This window comes from Ambystoma mexicanum, chromosome 3p, assembly GCF_040938575.1.
Source record: "Ambystoma mexicanum isolate Mex_15411 chromosome 3p, UKY_AmexF1_1, whole genome shotgun sequence".
Classification (NCBI taxonomy): Eukaryota; Metazoa; Chordata; class Amphibia; order Caudata; family Ambystomatidae; genus Ambystoma; species Ambystoma mexicanum.
In genome coordinates, this window is record NC_090925.1 from 564,161,985 (window position 1) to 564,182,140 (window position 20,156).

At 45.8% G+C, this 20,156-nt stretch overlaps 1 protein-coding gene across 5 annotated transcripts in view; it reads right to left on the reverse strand.

The window, feature by feature from the left end:
- The window catches only part of NCOA3 (nuclear receptor coactivator 3), a 1,125,593-nt gene that overhangs the window by 786,301 nt on the left and 319,136 nt on the right, over positions 1-20,156 (reverse strand). For 3 of the 5 annotated variants that reach the window (XM_069651291.1, XM_069651288.1, XM_069651286.1), the window contains one exon: positions 15,483-15,557. The exons of the other annotated variants lie outside the window; for them this stretch is intronic. The gene's annotated coding sequence lies outside the window, so the exon portion shown is untranslated. The remainder of the gene's footprint in view (positions 1-15,482; positions 15,558-20,156) is intronic. 5 annotated transcript variants of the gene reach the window in all.

Below are 20,156 nucleotides of genomic sequence, written 5' to 3' on the forward strand. Positions count from 1 at the left end.
AGTCCTCACGGCTTTTTCCTTCTGCATAATGGGCTATACAGTTCACCCCTTTGTTAGTAAGATCACTTAACACATTCACTATGAGCACCCATGCCCAACTCACAATACTGCATTCCCTCCATCATTAAGTATGTTTTTATAACTAGTAATTTGCCTGCAAGGAACGGGATTATGAATATCCGTAATAGCCATTTACCTGTACTTTCCAATTAACATGTGCCCACTCACAGCAATGTATCCCCTCCTCTGCTATGTAAGCTCCACCTAAGAATTTTCCTGGCAAGCACCATGCCTTAGAACATTTCTCACTCAGTCACCTGCTCACTTTCTCCCGGTGTACACTGCCCTATGCCTCAAAGTAACTTTTTTGATGTTTTGTAATTCACAGAATTCCAGTAACGTAATTAGAAAAGCCTATTTCAAACCCCAGATACTATGATCGTATCGATTTAGGTGTGTAACAGATTTGGGCAACAAGAATGCTGAATAGGACATATTGATAATCTAGGAGACTATCAAGCTGCTCAGGACAATGGAGATTACACACCATGTAATCCTGGCTTGCAGCATACCCTTCAGTAACTAGGTGTTAAGGAAGGCACAGTCCAGGAAACCATTACTCAATTCATTACTTTATTTTGGAAATGTCCACATTTGAGGCTTATGTGTTCATCATCCTATCTCGAATACCCTACGTGAACTCTGTTACCATAAGCGCTCTCCCTTCCTGATCCCCTCAATACCTCTTGTAAACAAAATCTAAGGGAGTTGTAGAGGAGTATGGCAACCCCCTGGAATACGTAAAATAGGCTGAGTGATATCTGTGGCACCCCCACTGCCTGGCCCACCTATTTTCTGTGGGTTGTGCGAGATGTGTTTCTTGAATAAAGGCAATAGTTAGGGTGGCCCTGCAAATACAGGAGCGATTTCCTGGTTTTCCCCAACATGGTTTTCTCCAAATATCTTCCAAGTGACCACTTTAAATTTCATGTCACATCCAGGTTCTCACCCTCCCCAGGGGCCATAGTTTAGAAGCGGACGCCATTCGTCCGATTCCATGGCAATTCTTGTACACATACCCGCAAACAACTTGATGCATTACATTCGTTTAGGACCTTCCCTTGTTGCACTCTAAAGAGAAATTACAACAAAACAACCTCCCTTCAGACATCTCCCCCTACCCACCCACCCACCCGGACAACCCCAACTGTGAGGTTTAATTCCCTCCTCCTCAACCATATACACAACTTCCATTAGGAGCGCCATTCCCAAATCATGGACTCAAGAATGGTATTTGGCATTTGTATAGCGCTCTATAGAGTTATTGGTATGACCTCAAAGTGCTGATAGGTTGAACGCCCTCGGGGACCGTAGTCCAGGTCAGTTCAGAGTTGAGCTGTCAGTTGAGAGCATAGGGCGTTGTAGGGTGCTTGGGTGCATCTAGAGAAAGTCAAGGATCAGCCAATGTGTTGCATTCACTTTCTGGGATGCCACCTCAAAGCTTCGGGGGGGCCCCTTGGGCATTGCCTCACTGATCTTTTCCACAAATAGACTGGCGGCCTCTGGTGAAGTACTGGACCTTGCCTTCATGTTGAATGCACAATTTAGCAAGAAACTGCATAGAGCACTATGTTTTTATCCCAAAACTTGCATTTGCCACCAGCAAAAGGTCCTTCTTGCAGCTTGCAACGTAGCCAAAAAGTCCAGAAATCTATGTAGCTGGTCAACATTGTATCGTAGATCAGATCTCCTTTCATTGGCGACAATCTCAGTACGATATCCCGGTCCAGATAATTAAGGATGCGAGCAATGACTGAACGTGGCTGGGTGCCTGGTACCCATCTGGTTGAGGGGGATCCTGTGTGCTCTTTCCCCAACAAATACCAAGGCGAGCTCATTTCTGTCAAGCCGCTTTGTGCAAATTGTTTACACAAATTCTTCCATCCATGCAGGCGTTTGCCCTTCCTGGATCACAACCAGACGCATGTTACACCGAGCACACCCCTCCAGATCTTCATTCTTAGCGGTTACCATATTAACGGCTCTTCCCAGTGCCTTCATCTTAGAAGCAGATGTCTGTGATGCAGCTTTCAGCTCTGAAATTCGGTTGTCTGCTTCATCCAGTCTGACACCATGCTTATCAAGGGCCTGCTGAAGCAGGTCGACTTGTGAGGACGTCCAGTTTGGAATCACTTTTACCTATGCCAGCTTTGAGATGAGGTAGGACTTCTTTGACACCGCCTCAGGATCTTCCCGCCAGTCCATAGCGCTGTCGAGTTAGGAAGTGACATTGAGCGTTAGGGTTTTTTCATTATTGCTCCCCATCGAGTGATCACTTGCGCTGGTTTTCACCTTTGTCCATGGTGGGGCATTCACCAATGTTTCCAAATTAGACAGGCCACCCTCTCTGTGCTCATTTCAATTAATACAGTTGTCTCCGGGGTCGACTGCCTCCCTGCACACATGGATGTAGGTAAAATAAAAAAGTTACTCAGCATAGAGGCTAAAGTACTCATAGTCCCAAGTCATCTTTCCTCCATACGTGTGGATGTCCCGCAGAACAGGGACTGTACCGAAAGTTTGGCAGCAAAGAAATGAGCTTCCTTTAACTTAGTATAGCGTGCAGAGGCACAGCCCTGGGTGTAAACACCTACTAGCCCCAGCCTACGGGACCTCACCTCAGTCCCCTTTTGACACATTGAATGCCAGTAAACCCGTCTATACTGAATTTAGTTGGTCTACCAGTGGGGGCTGGCGGGTGGAACAAATAGAAGAAGAAAGGGGACTTAAAACTATGAGCACTCTAGTCACTACAGTGAGTAATCTTCATTAGTCATACGTCCCGTCCGGTCTCCTTTCGTCCATTCTTGCGAGTGATTCCACCACACTTTCTAGGTTAGTTCATCCGTGGATAAGTGTAACAACTAGAGCCCTCGAAGGGGAGATAGAATATCCTGTCTTGCACATCTGAGGAGAACCTGGTAGCCTGCATCCAAGTGGTCCTCCGTATCTCCCCCCACAAACACACAGATGCACATTGACACCACAAGCAGGTGCAAGACCGTGGACTCTAGAAGGTCCTGTGCAATGGTTTTTGCTTCCGCCAACCCGGCCTTAAAAAACGCCTGCTTGTCCAAAGACAGGTAAAGAGGAAGTCTCCAATTTCCCGCTACAGATTTTGATTTGCTGCAGCCAGCATTGCATCAGCGTTTGACTGCTAAAGATGAAGCCCGGCATGGAGGTACACTTTTTTTAACCAAAATAATCCAATTCATCCTTCGAAAGGCAGGCGGTGGTAGAAAAAAAAAGTGACAGATGACCCAGACGGCATGGAATACATTTATTCAGCCGCCACTGTAGAGGAATGGGGCTACGGGTGAGTAGGAGTGACACCTCCCAGCCAAGACCATCCCAACTAGGAATCGCTGTGCTGGCGTGCCTTCGAGAAAAAGGTACCTACCTTGTCCTGGTGCTTTGATGATTATGCGATGGTCCAGCGGTGACCTACTGAAGATTTCCTTCCATTAGGATAGACGCTTCCTCAAGGATCGTGGAGCAAGTGTGCGACACTCAGAGCACGCATATACACTGTGATGAAGACCCAAGCATTCAAGGCAGAGCGCGTGGGGATCTGATGCCGGCAAGGAATGGTTGCACAAGGAGCACCTGGTAAAGCCTCCCATGACAGATAGGCACCAGGGAAGGTAAGCCAAGAATTGAAAACAATAAAAGTCAGGGAAGCACCAAACAAGATGCCCATGCAAGCTACCAGGTACGTTCAAGTCCAAGCGGAAAAAGGGACACAGTTGAGGTGCAAGAGGGCAGGGCTAGTAGGCCTGTTCATGCCCAGGGCCCCGCACATTATACAAAATAAAAGGATTTTTTTGCTGCCAAAGGTTTTGGTACAAGGGTGGATGAAAGTGGATTGGATGTAAGAGTACACCTTCAGCAGTAACACTCACCACAGGACTCCACACAGGCCCAACTGCAAGGGCCTATGCAGCGGCTAGTTCTATCAAACAGCGTCGCCCCAGCAGGATTGTATGAGGTTTGTACTTGCTCCTTGTGTTCTGTTGAACCATCATTCACACAAGCTGAGCCCTTTGAAATTCCTGTTCCATGGCTGTTGCAGGTTGTCAATCACTCACTGGCCACCAGAATCTGTGTATGAGGCTACCTTCACACTGCTTTGTTAGCACCTCCTGCAATACTCCATCCGACACCACAGCCGACCCAGGTATTTTGCGCCGACACAGCCTCCCCCAGCACCTCTGCACACACCCCACGCAGTACCTCATCCATCATGCCTGTAGGGGCCTTCGATATTATAACTGCATGCCCAAACCCAGATCTCGGCCGTCGCCATTCTCCTCTCACCAGGCTAGGGCCTCCAGCTGCTGTGCTCTGTGTCTCAGCGTGTCAGTTGGGCACGTCTCCATCAACACTTAGGGCTGGCCGCAGAGCACAGATCTCCCGTACCACTGCCAAAGAGCATGTCATTCTCCAGGCCTTAACCTGCACCAGAGGGGGGGGGGGGGGGCGGTTCTGACCAGAGCACCACTGCTACCTGGGCCTTTCCTGAAGCCAACGGGCGATCCTCTGCTCTGATCTGATCTGATCAGTGGCCCTGCAGGATTAACAGGATTGAAGTCTGGATAGTGGAGCTCAGCAGTGAGCAGCCATTCTGAATAGAGTTTTGGAGCACCTCCAACCGAGAAGGCTTAACAGTTTGCCAAGAGTGATCAAAAGAAAGGAACTGTCATTCCCACTAGTTTACACAGATCCATGCGCAATACGCCTTGCACCATCATCGTCTCACATGGCCAATTTGCCAAATAACTACTGGATTCTGGTACCTCCAAGGACTACATCCAGTGCTCCAGATAAGATTTGGAAGTGGAAATATTTTACTCCTATTTTTTAAAGTTGGGAGTAAAAAAAATTTGGGGAGTAAAAATTAAGTCCAATTCCCAAAGAGTATTTTATAAGAGTACAAATATGTTTTAACTGAAAAACTGAATGTTTCTTTGTAATATTTCTTTGCCCCTTGTTATTCATACACATTAAAAGATACACGTCTTCTTGTGGTACTATGTGCCTAGTGGTCGAAACATATCCATGGAGCTGTAAGGGTGAAAGCAGGAGCGCAAGATACTACATGTCTTTCTTATTTTTGGTTGGGAGTATTTGCCAATTTTTCATGAGTAAAAGTGGCCGATACACACCTTATCTGTAGGGCTGACTACATCCCAGAAAAACTCTTCTAGATTCTTCACTGACATCAACACCTAAATCGTCTGATGTATTGGAGGATTTGAAGTAGAGGTGGGCCAATGGCGGATAGCCCTCAAATGATACCCTCCCTAGATGATAGCCCCCAAAGCTAATAAAGTTGCCATTTGGTTGACAAGGTTGCTCTGAAGAATCCCCTGGAGATCTCTCCTCTAGTCTTCCTTCCCTGGTTTTTTTCAGAGGGTGAGGAAGCCAATGAGAAAGTAAATGAACAAGACTTTCTGCATGGGCTTGACCAGCTTTACAGGTATATTCTCCCAAAGACTACACTACCAGCATGGTTCATCCCATCAATATCACTAGATGCCATGGGACTATGGCAAAGATGCAGCATCATTGGCAGAACATAAGGACCATCCCCGAACCTTCTTTAGGGTAGATTTCCAAAAGAGCAAGAAAATTATCCCTTCCTGGTTTACAATCAACAAACTACTTTATGTTGTTACATTAGCTTTTTGTTGGCAGGGTTCATCAACCAGGGACTACTCAACATTTGAAATTGCATCATGCAGAATGGATATAGAAACCTTCACGAAGAGCAAGGCACCACTGCTGCCACCAGTGACAGATGCATGATCCCATCTAAATCGTTTGGCTTCTCAGTTTGAGACAATCCTATTGCCCCCTTCTCAGTTCAAAGAAATGTTACATCTACCATGACTTAACCGATTCACCTTTTGAAAGAAATATCCAAAAGGAGTGCAATGAACTGGATGTTATGCAAATGGTTACAAGGCTCAAATGGCCTAAAATTAGCAAATGTTCCTACAAAGAGACCAACTAGAAGACTTCTACCATGGTGTAAACGCCACCGATGGAAAGGCAAGTAAATGCCCAGAAAGTGAACGCCTCTCTCAAAAGCAGAAACAGCTGCCGGGCCTCTGCTCAGGTTGGCTGTGCATCCCTAGGGGATTTTCTTTTATGCCAGTTTGTGACCAGTCCTTTACACATAACAGTACCCTTCAGTGTCCATTGGTAGAATCGTTTTTACCTTGCGTGGACTGGAAAAAAACAACAAGTTGTCATTGATACAGTGTAGAGATCACCACACGAAAAATAGATAGACAAAATCTCAGCACAGACTAATATACATGCAGAGTAAAGTGATGAAGGCTGAGACAACTTCAGGTAAAGGGGTTGGTCTGGATCACCAAATATATGTTTTCATGGAACAAAAACAAGAACTGGATCACCAACTCAAAAGGTGCACAGTTTGCTTATCTGGTATGTCTGTGATGTCCATCGGGAAGATAGTTTTCAATGCAAAACTCAAACGTTGTCATCAATGAATGACCCAAGATAAATCCAAGCAACATTTTGTTAGTATATACAATTGGTATGTAAAAAGTAATCTGACTCAGATGACAAAATAGCCAGTGCAAACAGTCACCTTTTACTGAGCCATGACTCATGGACAAAAACTATCTACCAGCAAAGCAAATGCCCTTTTCCAAGGCGCTAACTCGAAAACGCATTTCCTTCTACTTGCGCAATTGGATTTTGTACAATAAACAAAAAAGCTTGGGGCTAATGCTCCACCGAGCTCAGGATTATTATTGTAGAAAGACCTTACCCTAAATCTATCAGCAGGTGTGTCAACATGCAGTGGTCATAGACGGTGACACTAGCCCAACGTCACCAAAAGGCAATAAATGTATGTTATACTATTATTCCAGAGCGCTTCACCCTACATAACCGAAATTGTGACCTTTACTTATAACACTCAACACATTACAATTGTTGTGTTTAATATGTGGCCAACATGTGTTTCGACCCATAAACCTCAGGGCTATAGCAAATACAACATACAATGCAACTCAGGCAATTATATCAGTTTAAAAGTGCAGCAGTTCTCAACAAATAATGGGTAAAAAAAGTCCTGCCAAGCATTCTTAAGACGGCATTTTGATGGCAGCAGTGACAGATCTAGTTCCTCCCTGTCATTTGCCCACATGACATTTTACAACCACTTATCGCGAGTAAGCGGTTCACTCCAGGACCATCTCAGTAAGGTTATTCTCTTAGCAAGTAAAAGACCAAGATTAAAAAATAAATCGGAGCTTAACACTTTCCATCTTCCCCATGAATCCCAACAAACTATCTATCCTGTACCTTTGAGATTCAATTGTTGGCCCAGTATGTCTGATAGAGTTCGGCAAACCAAGGCCCAGTATCAACTCAGTTTAGGGCAACTCCAGAACATATGCAACTGTGTGGCGTTCATGTCATGACACCTAGGGCAGTCCCTAGCACTCAGTGAACCAAATCACTCACATTAGTGGGGTCTCCAGGGGCAGAAACTGGGTGGGACTGGCCATAGGGATTAGCATGGTCATGGGAAGGCAATGGGTGGGCAAATAACCCAACCCCATCAAAGATGTGTCCCTCCTGATATATCATTTCTCCCCCATCTGTACGTGGCTTGTAGGTGGGCTCAGTGCAAATAGTTACAAAAGGAAATCAAATCACCTTTTGGATTGAGGTTAAAAAACCGTTACATCGATCAAAGTAATTCTGCTCCCCTTGCAGTGAAACTGGTACACCAAAGCCACATGCTAGCTTCCATTGTGAAACGAGTCTGTACTGCTTCAACGGCAATACAAAAACCATGAAATCAAGCATGTAGCTACAACCGGGATGATGCAGACTGTGGGAGGGCAGACTCTGCTCCACCAGCTAAACGATCAGGATTGGCTAATGTCACCCATTGCAACAAAAAGAATCTGGCGTGAACACAGCAACAGGCCAAATTAAATAAGTCGCAAGCTAGTACCAATATCATGCCACTACAATGGTACACACCAAAAGAGATGGCAATTTGGTTGAAACTTAATATACTCTGCAGTCCCTCATGCCACCTAAAAACTTGGGACAGTGCAAATTGACAGAAGTATTCTAAGCGAGAAACAATTGGAATGGTTACATCAGAGAAGTCACCTCACAGCAGTCTACAAAGCCGCGATTGGCCACTGGAAGTGGCTTTGGCTAGAAACAATCAACTCTTTGTGAGCAAGGAATGATGTGCTGCAAGTAGAATTCGGGTGGCAGGTGACTTCATGGCCTGCAGGCCTATGGGGACGGCTTGAGAACAAAGCTGATGTATGGCAGCAGCGGTCGTCATTCAAAAGAATATCCCAAGGGGGTTGGGGGGAGGGAATGAGAGTCAAGAAACGCAGGAAGTAACACAAAGTTGGAAGACATCCCCTTTAACCATATTCTCAAACAAATTTCTGGACGACTGTCGACAGGGAATCAAGTCGCAAACTCAAATGACAATCATGGACAACAACCAATGCAGTATAGAAAAGGTCCAAGTGTGCTCACACATTTGGCATCAGCTCCGAAAAGTGACAAATCGGTTGCATGGAAAAGTAAAGTGGGCAAAGAAGAGCAGATCCACCTATCAGTGCAAACCAGGAACAGTCTCGGGCACCACAATGCTACTCTACGAATGTCCAAACTAATGCGTATATTAAAAGTGGCAAGCTGCTTCTCAAACAAAGTTGACTCCTCACTTAAACAGCACGAATGATCACTAGGCAGTGGCTAGCGCAAATTTATGGCACAGTGAGCAACGTTTCCGTTACATCTGAGCAAGCCTTTGCAATAGGTTTTGATTATTCACCATGTGCCTCTACTGATTAAAAGTTATCCCAGTTAGCAGCGAGCATTCACGTAATTAACCACGCAAAAGCATATTAGCTGGACAGTAACCACAGGTCGAACCCCATTTCACATTCACTAACACCTCCTGATTAAGACACTACCGCCATCATTCCCCTATGCAATCCACGCGCAGACAGACTAGTCGAAAAAGCACATCATCTGAAACAGGCTTCCACCTTCTGGTCCCATCAAGCTTACCAAAATTCCTCAGTTCGTAACTAAATGATTATATTTATTTTGCTATTAAATAATTGTTTGTTCTGGGTAGATAAACTATTTCTCTATATATTTTCTATTACTAGGGACGCCTGGGTCAATCCCAGGTTATAACCGGAAACACGCTCTCTACATTATCAAGATATTTTGGAAGTAAAAGTGACCACACACCTTATCTGTATGGCTGCACGCACATTCCTGAAACATTGAATAAGTATATTTCTAATTGGCAAAAGGTTGGAGTACCAATTTCAGTAACTGGTGCCAGGCTCTGGCCCATTACAAAATCAGGTTCAATGGGGCATTAAACATTAACACTCAAAATCATAGTAACCAACAGCTTTCAAACTGCCATACCACACAGCAGTACTATCAGCAAACATGAAGACAGCAACGCAGGTTGTGAAGGGAGAGCATTGGTCTCTGTATTAGAGCAGGGGTGTGCAAACGTTTTCTCTCCAGATGTTTAACTACAATTTCCACCTGCCTATACCAGCAGTCAGTAGTGAAAGCTCATGGGAGTCATAGTCCAAAACAGAAGAGCCACAGTTTGCAGACTCCTGTATTAGAGGGCTGGCCGAGTAGGCTATTAGGGGAGGGATTCATGTGCTGAGCCCTCTGTTGGGAGTATGGTCAACATCTCGAGGTTGCATCTGGAAGCTAGTTTGTAGTGTGTGCTACATGGTACTTCGTACTTTGAGAATGTCTAATCCTGTTTTACGGACCTCAAAAGGAACACTAAATGCCCAACTGAAAGAAAATTCCCCCGAAAATTTGTGGTTTGCCAATTAGCGTTAGTGGCACGCAAAAGATGGGGCAGCCAAAGTGTTGGACTGAATGACCTACTGGGGGGTGATGGGCCAAAGGTAGGAATGTAGCAGGGACAAGGACTAGAGTATTTTAACATGGACAGCCCGAGGCCTGTAGTTTTAGTTCTTAAAGCAGAATGCAGGAAATGTGGATTGTGCAGTTAGTTTGGATAGAGGGGTGTTGATGGAAAGATAAAAGCTGAAGTTCTGGCCTGTCTAGGGTCGTGGTCTCTGCAGTGCTGTGAGATTTTGGTTTACAGCAGCCAATTAACCACACTATTACGGACAGCGAGCAGAATAGACGTTCTTACCTGTGCCACGGACACCACAAAGGAATAAAGACCTTTCCAGTCAGGACCAGAAAGGCAGTTCCCGCAGCCTGGCTTCATGTTAGAAGACAATGAGCAGCTTTGCATGGAAGGTAGTCAGAAGGGTTAGCACTTGTGCCTAGAAAGCCACCCTGAACTTAACCCATCATTGTTTCTAGCAATTGTGGTCACATGCCTCCATTAAAAATTACCTAGCCATTGGACATTGGAACCTATAAGGCAAGACAAAGGACGATGTATTGGTCACAACTGCCAGCGCAGCAGTATCTGGGTGCGGTAGAAAATGCCAAGCAACAGCGTTAGGCAAGTCTGCCCAAATCCTCTGGGTTGAAGAATCCTGTGAGAAAGACGCCGTGGGGGGGCCGATGCCACAGCCTGATCAGGGCAAGCAAACCACACTAGGTCCACTAGTGGTGCATTAAAATAAAGTAGCACACACCCACGTGGTGGGTGCAATTCAGGTAATCCAGTTACAGCCCTAAAAAGGCTCACAATCATACAAGGAAAGTTAGGGATTAGTGGTCAGCACTTCAATAAACTGGTCATGAGCTGAGCAGCACACTACAGTCCACAGAAGACATGGCTGTGAAAAGTCCAGGTATAACAGGCACGCATGGACGTAACTTCGATGCAGGTTTTGTACCACTTGCCCATGTGGCAGCCTACGGGGGTCCTGTTGCAGCACATGCAAGCACACCATTAAGAGGACTATAGAACCAGTATAACCATGAGCAGCACAAAACTGCTTGCCACACGTGGTTCATAAGTCTCCACTAAAAGAACATCCTTCTGGAACCGTCTAATTGAGGGGTGTGCAACCTGCAGCTCTCCACATGTTTCAGTCTATGCCCCCCACCCATGGTCTTACTACTGGCTATGGCTGGTGGTCTAACCTATCACACATAGCAGTGGCCCTGGTCCAAAGAACAATGTAAAGTGGGTTCCTTGGCACCTGTCAATTGTTAATCAGGTGCCAAACTGCCTAACAAGCAAGAATCTAGGATTTCCAAGTTGGGAGGATTCCTCTCTATCACACTATTCTTTTCATTAATTGGGAAGTAATTTCATTGAGAAAGTAATTCCAATCTCCCAGAGGGCCGGGGGTTTGCGAATCATAAGTAAAGTTTAGTCATCCAAATGCAAGTATTTTTTTTTACACGGTCCTCTCAGATCCAGCAGTCATTGTCGGGGTCATCACTGACGATGTGCAGCACTGTCTGGGTGCAAACTCATATGTTCGCAGTGTGTTATGGATCATAAGTGGCTGGCAGTGTTATGGATCATAAGTGGCTTGCACGGTATTAGAGATGCCGCCCAAGAATGTTGAGGTTTGTTGTAGCTCCAACCTGGCGTGTTACTGTCGGATCCCTGTTGCCACTGCAATGCTCTGTAATTCATAAGACCGTGCAAAAGACACGGGGGCCTACATTCCACAGGCATAGGTTCACTTCCGTAGATCGGCATGGATATAGCACAACACTAAAAATGAGTATGGAATTTGGTGCATCTTTGGGTCCATATTTAAATATTGTAATCCAAGTTTTGGTTGGGCAGCGAGTATGGATAATGAACCGTCTCTTCCAATGAGTATTGAAAATGCACTGCATCTTCTCTTAGACGTTACTGTGAAATGTGCATACACTGGACGGAGGGTAGGGCTAGCACACGTTCCTTGGGAATACTCCCCAACTACATGTGAAGTCTGCATGTCAGCTGCATTCACATGGTGAATGCAGCGAAAAACCTACCGAAAAACACTGCGATCAAACGGGATGCTGCCCCCTCCCACCCCTTCCATCTTAAAGATAAGCAAAAGTAAGGCAAAACTACCTTGGGAGTACAGCGGGACTAACAAACTTACGGTACTGCTACCTTGGCAGTTAAGGAATAGGATTTGAACGCCAGGAAGATGGTGGGCAAAGAAAGTGAAGGACAGCCTGTAGCAAAGCTATTGGTGCAACAAAGGCAACATTATAGAATGTAACTTCTGAGGAAGCCTTCGTTAACTATCAAAAAACTTTTCACAAACTTTCAAGGACCACAGCAATCACTAAATTTCTACGGTTTCAACAGTCCCTTTTGCCTCGACTGGAAATACACAAAATTTGACAGATAAACTACCTTCAATGTATTCACAACCTGGGTTAAATGAGTCCAGGAAACGGGCTGGGTCGGAGGATACACGCATGGGAATTTGGGCAACAGTGGTCAGCAAGTGTGCTGGGAGTGAGAGTGAGAGGCGGTTCCAGGAATATCTCCCTTGCACCCCCTTATTAATCTTAATGTAATAATTACTGGCAGAATTAAGGTGTGCTCCCAGCCACGAGGGTACTTCGGGTGATCTAGGTCTACAACTACCAGAGGTTCATCTTACACAGCGCTGGCCAGGCTGGGAGCACGGGTCTCGTCATGTGTAGGACTGCATGGCTGAGCACAAGCACTCCAATAACAAACCAAAACAAATAAGAGACTGAAATGCCAACTGTAGTGGTTTTGAGGGCTTCAAGACCAAACTGAAGAGTAAGCCGATTTTAAAAGGCCATTTACGACAATAGGTCATGTCCTGCATATCATAAAATGCAGACGTATGTATCGTGACAATGCTCTACACTTGATTTCCAGCACCAGTCTTCAGAAAGGGCAGGCTGTCAGTCGTGTAGGGTTTGCGGAGCTACTGGACAGCTAGTGTGCATCCCAGCCAGGGAGGCCACTCGCGAGTGATAGCAACAGGCTAGGCCCTGCAACCAATCCTGGGCGAGGGCTTTTAGGGGACCATAATCCTGGACGGGGAGTGTGACTAGCAGTAACTTGGCCACACCTACCTTCGAATTGGCTAAAATGCACGCACGCATTTTATAACTGACGAAATTGACATACTTAAACTTCGTTCCCCAAGGGCGATCAAACTACAACGTGCAGGGACACTACTAATGGTGAAAGGCGCTATACAAAAAGAAAAGGTATTACAAAACTAAATGGACATCGCCAAATGGTGACATATAAACTACGCACAGTTGAAATGCATTTAAATGCAGCCCATTAATCGGCTATGTCGGATGTGTACATTAAAAAGGGTATCCAATATGTTTATTGAGTTTATATAGCGCTTTACGCCAAAGCGCTTTACAGAATAACGGGTACAGTAATGAATGAAGCATAACAAACAAACATGAAACAAACCAATGATGCAGTATTTAGAACAATTTACAGAGAGGAGTGGGGGGGGGATTAGGGAGGGGAAGGGGGGAGGACCTTGGGTGACCTCTAACGCACTAATGTGGTAACAGTATCCAAATTGGGGTCATCGGAGGGTGGGAGGAGGGGGTGGGCAAGGGAAGGGGGGGGGCAGGCGTGTGAGGGGGGAGAGAGGTAGGGAAGGAGAGTCAGGGGGGGAGTGGAGAAGAAGGGCTTTGAGGGAGGAGCGTAAAGACGGGTAGGTAGGGGTGGAGCGGATAGAGAGGTTGGGAGTTCTAGTGGAGGGGGGCCGGGAGTTGGAAGGAGTGGAATCGTGAGGAGGCACAATAGGCTGTGGGTACAGCGAGAAGGTGGAGATCATCTGAGCGGAGAGAGAGGGAGGGAGAGTAAAATGAGAGGAGGGGGACAAGGCGGGGGGGGGTGGCGAGGTAATGGAGAGATTTGTAGACAAGGCAGAGGAAATGGAATTTCAATTGTGAGAGGAAGGGGAGCCAGCCGAGTTGAGAGTGAGGTAGAGATAGAGTCTCAAGGGCCAAGAAGACAGAGTGCGGATAGAGTGGTAGATGGATTTTAGGGGAGTCAGGTGAGAGACAGGGAGTCCAAAGAGAAGAGAGGAGCAGAAGAAGAGATGGGAGAAAATAAGGGAGGAGATTAGGAGTTTAGAAGCATGAAAGGTGAGGGAGGAGCGGATCTTACGGATGTTGAAGAGGTGGTGCCGACAAGCACAAGAGGTTAGGGAGATGTGGTTAGAGAAGGAGAGAGAGGAGTCAATATGGAGGCCAAGGTTGCAAGCGTGGGTCTAGATGGGGAGAATGGAAGGGGGAAGTGGATGAAGGGGGGGATGGGAAGGTGAGAGTGTTGGGAGGGAAGAAAAGCACTTCAGTCTTGTCAGTGTTGAGGGAAAGAAAATGGGATGACATCCAATTTTTTATGGCCGTAAGACAGGAAGAGGGTGTGGTGGGGGTCAGAGGTGAAGGAAGAGAAGGAGAGAAAGAGTTGGGTATCGTCCGCATAGAACTTAGTGGTGGGAGATGCCGAAAGAAGAGATGACATGGGCGAGAAGGGAGGTATAGAGAGAAAAGGCAAGGTCCAAGAAAGGATCCCTGGGGAACGCCATAGTTCAGGGGGAAGTTGGAGGAGGTGCGGCCTCCACAAGAGACAGTGAAGGATCGGTTGGAGAGTTAAGAGGAGAGCCAGGAGAGGACAGAGCCTTTGAAGCCAAAGGAGGACAGAGTGCTAAGAAGTAAGGGGTGATCTACGGTGTCAAAGGCTGCAGAGAGGTCAAGGAGGATGAGAATTGAGGATTGCTTGGCGCAGCAAGCGGTGAGGAGAGAATTAAGTACATAGTTGAGAGCAGTCTCAGTGGAGTGTTTAGGGCGGAAACCAGATTGAGCGGTGGGGAGGAGGGAGTGAGAGGAGACGAAAGCTGAGAGTTGAGTAGGCTAGGCGCTCAAGGAGCTTAGAAATGAAGGGGAGAAGGGAGATTGGTCTGAAGTTGGAGGCGAGAAGCGGGCTAGCAGAAGGTTTCTTCAGGATAGGGATGATGGTAGCGTGTTTGAAGGCAGATGGGAATGTAGCAGAGGAGAGACAGATGTTAAAGAAGGTAGTTAGGTAGGGGATGAGGAGAGGGTAGACTTTGGGGATGAGAGAGGTGGGGATAGGATCAAAGAGGGCATCAGTAGGGTGGGTTTTAGACTTGAGACGCAGTCAGGGGAAACAGGAGAGAAGGTGGACATGTTAGCAGGGGTGGAAAAGGAGGAGGGAAGAAGGACAGGGAGGAGAGGATGTTTTGAAAGTAGATGAAAGTAGAAATTATTGAATATAATGTAGAAATTATCGAAAGTAGAAATGATCGAATTGCAGCATTTTATGACAGTCAATGCCAAAGCCCTGCAGTTCGTTTATTGACAAAACATTTAAGCAGTTACACAGACAAAATGTACAATTAAAACTGGTTTCAATGTCCGGCCCTTACCTGCCCTTATCAAGCATGGCAGTGCTGAAGAACAATTTGTAGAGTTGAGCAAATCACCTTAAATTTAAAGGCATCCTGTATAAAAACAAATATATATATATATATATATATGTGTTAACGAAGTAACGGTCTTCAAACACAATGCAACCCAAGAACAGCATTTTATTTTGGTCTAAAACGTATGCTACCCGTTTAGCAACTTCAAAGGCCAGAAAGGAACAGTAGTGAAGCAAAGAGGAAAGCAAACGGATATTCTATGTTGGTGGTAGCATAAAAAGTTTATTTTTGGGCAGCATGAGGGCCTGTTGGTATGGCAAGGACCTATCAGGGTAAGGGGATTTAAGTAGTTATTTTGGGACAAAGCAAAAGCTACGAAAGTCTGAATGTATAAACACACTTATGTTAAAGGTTTACACTGTATTAACCAATACATTTTTTTTAAACACCGCATGTGAGATTATGATGCTTGCCTGCAACGCAAAGTTGTGAAAAAAAAAAAGCTTTTCTAGAGTGTGCACCCCCAGGGGCCAGCTGTGACATAGGGTGGGTCTTTCGGAACCCCCTTGAAAAACGAGGAAGCAAAAGTTAAACTAGTCTGTTACTGAACAGTTTTCTGAAGATTACAGGCTTAAATCATACACGCCATCAGCTAAATGGTATTGGTAATGTTTATTTGTAAAGCGCCTACACACAAGGAAAGTGTTTCAAAGCGCTCTAGGAGTGTGGGAAAATGGGGAAAAACAGTCGTTCAGGGCCCTTGAAATTCTGAACGATAATAGTCTGCAAAGACAGAGTAAGTGCAAATAGTACAATAGTTGAGACAACAGCAAATCATTGAAGATTTGCCAACATAATGTGTATGTTACATTAGTAGCTCCAAAACCGATGCCATAACTAATGCGCATGAAGAGCACTCTTAATAGTGCTAGACAAAGCAAAAGAAAACGATACAGGCACAAGTTGGCATATCTGTTATGAAGGCAATAGAACTGCAAATACTTAGTTACAAAAGTAACTGGCCCCTGAAATTCCAATCCTATTTTGTGCTAGATTTTCTTTTCCAGAACATTATGGTGGGTTCAAAGCACAGGTTTTGAAATTGCCAGGAGCTGGAAGCCATTTAGCTACTGTTTGTAGCCTGGGAGAGCCTGGTTAGCGTCATGCAAATATCTACCAGGAGCTAATGTTGCCTCTCCAGGAAAACTGGTACCATTCAAACATATACTCCCGACATCAAATCTATGTTCTTGGAAATGTGTATAAAAGAGCATGAAGACGTGTAGGAGGCATTTAAAGCATATTTTGGCATACGAAAAGGACAAACGGAAATAGTGTGAAAAGTCAGATTTGCGACTTGCTTTGTGCTAGCTCCTGGTTCCCCAGAGGCCTGCACACTGGCTGATGCACGATATCCAGGAGCTACTTTTAGGTCCCGCTCATCAAATCCTTATTTCAACCCCCGATTAGTGTATAGATAATCACTGAGAAAACAAAGCCCAGCACAGGCTTCCAAAATGTAGCGCCAACTCTAGCTTTGAAATCGCCACAAGGATGCTCTTTGAGGGTCCATGCATAGTAATACCTACAAAGAACGCAGTCATTGAAGTTGAAGGCACCATAGGCCCTGAAGAAAATGGCAGAGAAGTGATTTTACTTAACAGCATTCAATGCCATTTAGTAGACCTAGATTCTTGTTAAACATTTTCAATATGGACTTCCAAGTAGAATAACTTTCTACACATTACAAGGCCTACACAGACAGCTCTTGGTAATTGTTTTGCAAGCAACTGCGGTCTGTATGCCCTTGGGAGAGGAGAAGTCAGGACGAGCGCCATGTGCAGAAGAGAGCCGGAAAAACGGGGACGCAATAGTGTGCCATGCTAAGCAGAAGTTAGAGAAACGCAGCAAACGCAGCAAGGGGTAAAGAGGCAGGAAAGTGGTGAAGGGAAAATGGTAGGGGCAGGAGAAAGCCATGGAGCGGGAAAGTAGGCAGCTGGGACAAACCTTTAAACGCAGAGGAAAGGTGGGCAGAGACAAAGAACCAGCTTGCAGGAGGCTTTTAAAAGTGGCCTTCTGCAAGGTTGCTCTTTTAGCTGCCTTCAGAACTAGATCTTTTTTTTTGAGTTACAAATACTTATTTATTCTTTGCATGCTGGAATGCACAACTTGACAATCACTAATTTTGAATAACGGTTCCGTTCCAAAGAAACAATATGATTTTAAGAGCAGTTACTAACAAGCATGGACAACTGTTTGGGCTTTAAAGCAGAGGAGGGATGGGCATTTTACGTAAACCATTTTACCCGGCACAGAAAATGAAATGTCAGCAGCTGCCACATTTTATTAGTAGCTAGGTATATTATGGTAGTGCCTGGCAGCAAAAATGTTAGGCTTTGCCAATCCTTGTTTTAACGGGAATTTAGCGCAAAGAATCAAGTGCCTGAAAGAACAGTTTAAATAGTTTCACTAAACCGGGAGCAGGTTCACAACTACATATAAGGCATGACCGTCCAGAGGACGGCTTAGATATAACACTAGCATGCCCTTAAAACAAAAGTTGGCTGCACCAGATCACACAGCGGTGTGGCTTGGGCAGGGTTTGGGTGGGAATGGCCGTATGGCCGAGCACGGCCATTAGCAAACTATTTGTAGGTAAAAAAATGTATGTTGAAAATAAAGACCCACAAGCTGTGTCCCCCGTTTTGCTATCATCTCACCATGTTCACTTCTCACACTAAACATTTCAGCACGTACACCCACACCCAACAGTCAAATCTAATTCGCCAATCTTCATACTTCTCGCTATCAAACTTCAATTTTACAAATGCTCCCAATGATTACCTCCAAATTATTAATTTAACTCTAAATACTTTCCTGAACCTTCTCAACCTCCTGATTAGTTGAGGAATGACTGGTACTGGAGCAAACGCATAGAGAAGTGGAAACCGCCAGTCGACCAATAACACGTCTCCTAGAGCTCCTCTCGGGGCAAATTCCCTTGAGCAGAAAAGTTCACACTTCCGGTTGGCAGTGGTTCCAAAAAGATCCACTTGAGGCGTTCCCCAAAGAGTGAAGATCTCTTGAAGGACTTCCTGAGCTAGTTCCCACTTATCGGAGCCTGCGTTCTGCCTGCTCCGAGCGTCCGCCGTTGTGTTCTGCTCTCTGGCTAGATGAACAACCGATAGAGATTTCTTCTTGTATTGCCCAGAACCAGAGCTGCATTGCCTCTCTGCACAGTGGTGGTGACCCAACTACACCTTTTGTTGAGGTAGTAAATGGTCACTGTGTAGTCGATCATTTTCAGGACATTCTTTCCCCGTACAGATAGCAGAAGGGCCTTCAGCGCTGGTCTGATAACCCTCAGCTCTAAAAGGTTGATGTGTAGTTTTGACTCCGATTGAGAACAATGAACGCAGATTGTCAAATCATTGGTATGGGCTCCCCACCCCGTGAGTGAGGCGTCCGTCACTACCGTTATCTCGGCCATGCTTGCCAAAACGATTCTCCTTTCAAGATGTTCTCCTGACAGGCCCACCATTGAAGATCTAGTGAGACTCTGCTTGGGAATAGGCAGAAGATCTGACATCCTTCCTGAGAACTGTGTCCGCTGGGTGCTGAGAGCCCACTGGAGAGATCTCATTTTCAGGCAAGCCACTGGCACCAGGAAAATGCAGGATGCCATGAAACCGAGCAACCTGAGAAAGTCAAAGGCCGGAAGATGTTGGGCATTCTGGATTTTGGTCACCATCGGCAGAATGTCTTGAGCCCTCACCTCTGGTGGTGAGGCTTTTGCCAGGAATGCATCCAGTACTGCTCCGATGAATTGAGTCTTTGTGATGGTATCATGTGGGACTTCTTGGATTTGAGGGAGAAGCCCAGCCTGTGGAGGGAGTGGCAAGTATAGCTGAGATGACCTAGGGCTTGTTCTTGGGAACTGGCCCAGATTAGCCAATCGTCCAGGTAGGGGTAGATGTGAATCCCCTCTCTCCAGAGACTTGCTGCCACAACCGCCATTAGCTTGATGAAAACCCTTGGGCGGAGGTTGGCCCAAATGGCAGAACCCGAAACTGATATCTATCTCTGCTTGTGATTGATCAGCACATGAAAGTAAGCATCCTGGAGGTCCAATGATAACATCCAATCCTGAGGCTGGAGGGCCTGAAGGATCTGAGAAAAGGTTACCATCTTGAACTTGTCCTTCCTGAGGAACTTGTTCAAGTCTCAAGTCCAAGATGGGTCTCAATCATCCGTCCTTCTTTGGAATTAGAAAATAAGGGGAGTACCAACCCATGTTCCTCTCTGCTACAGGTACTGGTTCCATAGCACCTTTCTCCAGCAGGGTTAAAATCTCCTGCATAAGGAGTGGATCCGGAACCTTCAAAGAGTTGCTCCTCGGTGGATCACTGAGGTTTTTGCAGGAAAGTTAGGCAGTAATCTTGGGCAACTGTTTATAATGCCCAAGCATCTGAAGTAATAGCCGGTCATCCTGTCAGATGCTGTGACAACCTGCCTCCTACGGAAGTCTTGTGATCGAAGACCTCAGAGGTTTTGGAGCAGCTGACACAGTGGCTGAAGGTAAGGCAGCCCCTGCTGTTGCGGTCTTAGTACCTCTACCCCGTCCACCACGGGGGAATAGTCTTTTGATCCCCTTTGAACTGGCTGTCCTCTGCCTTT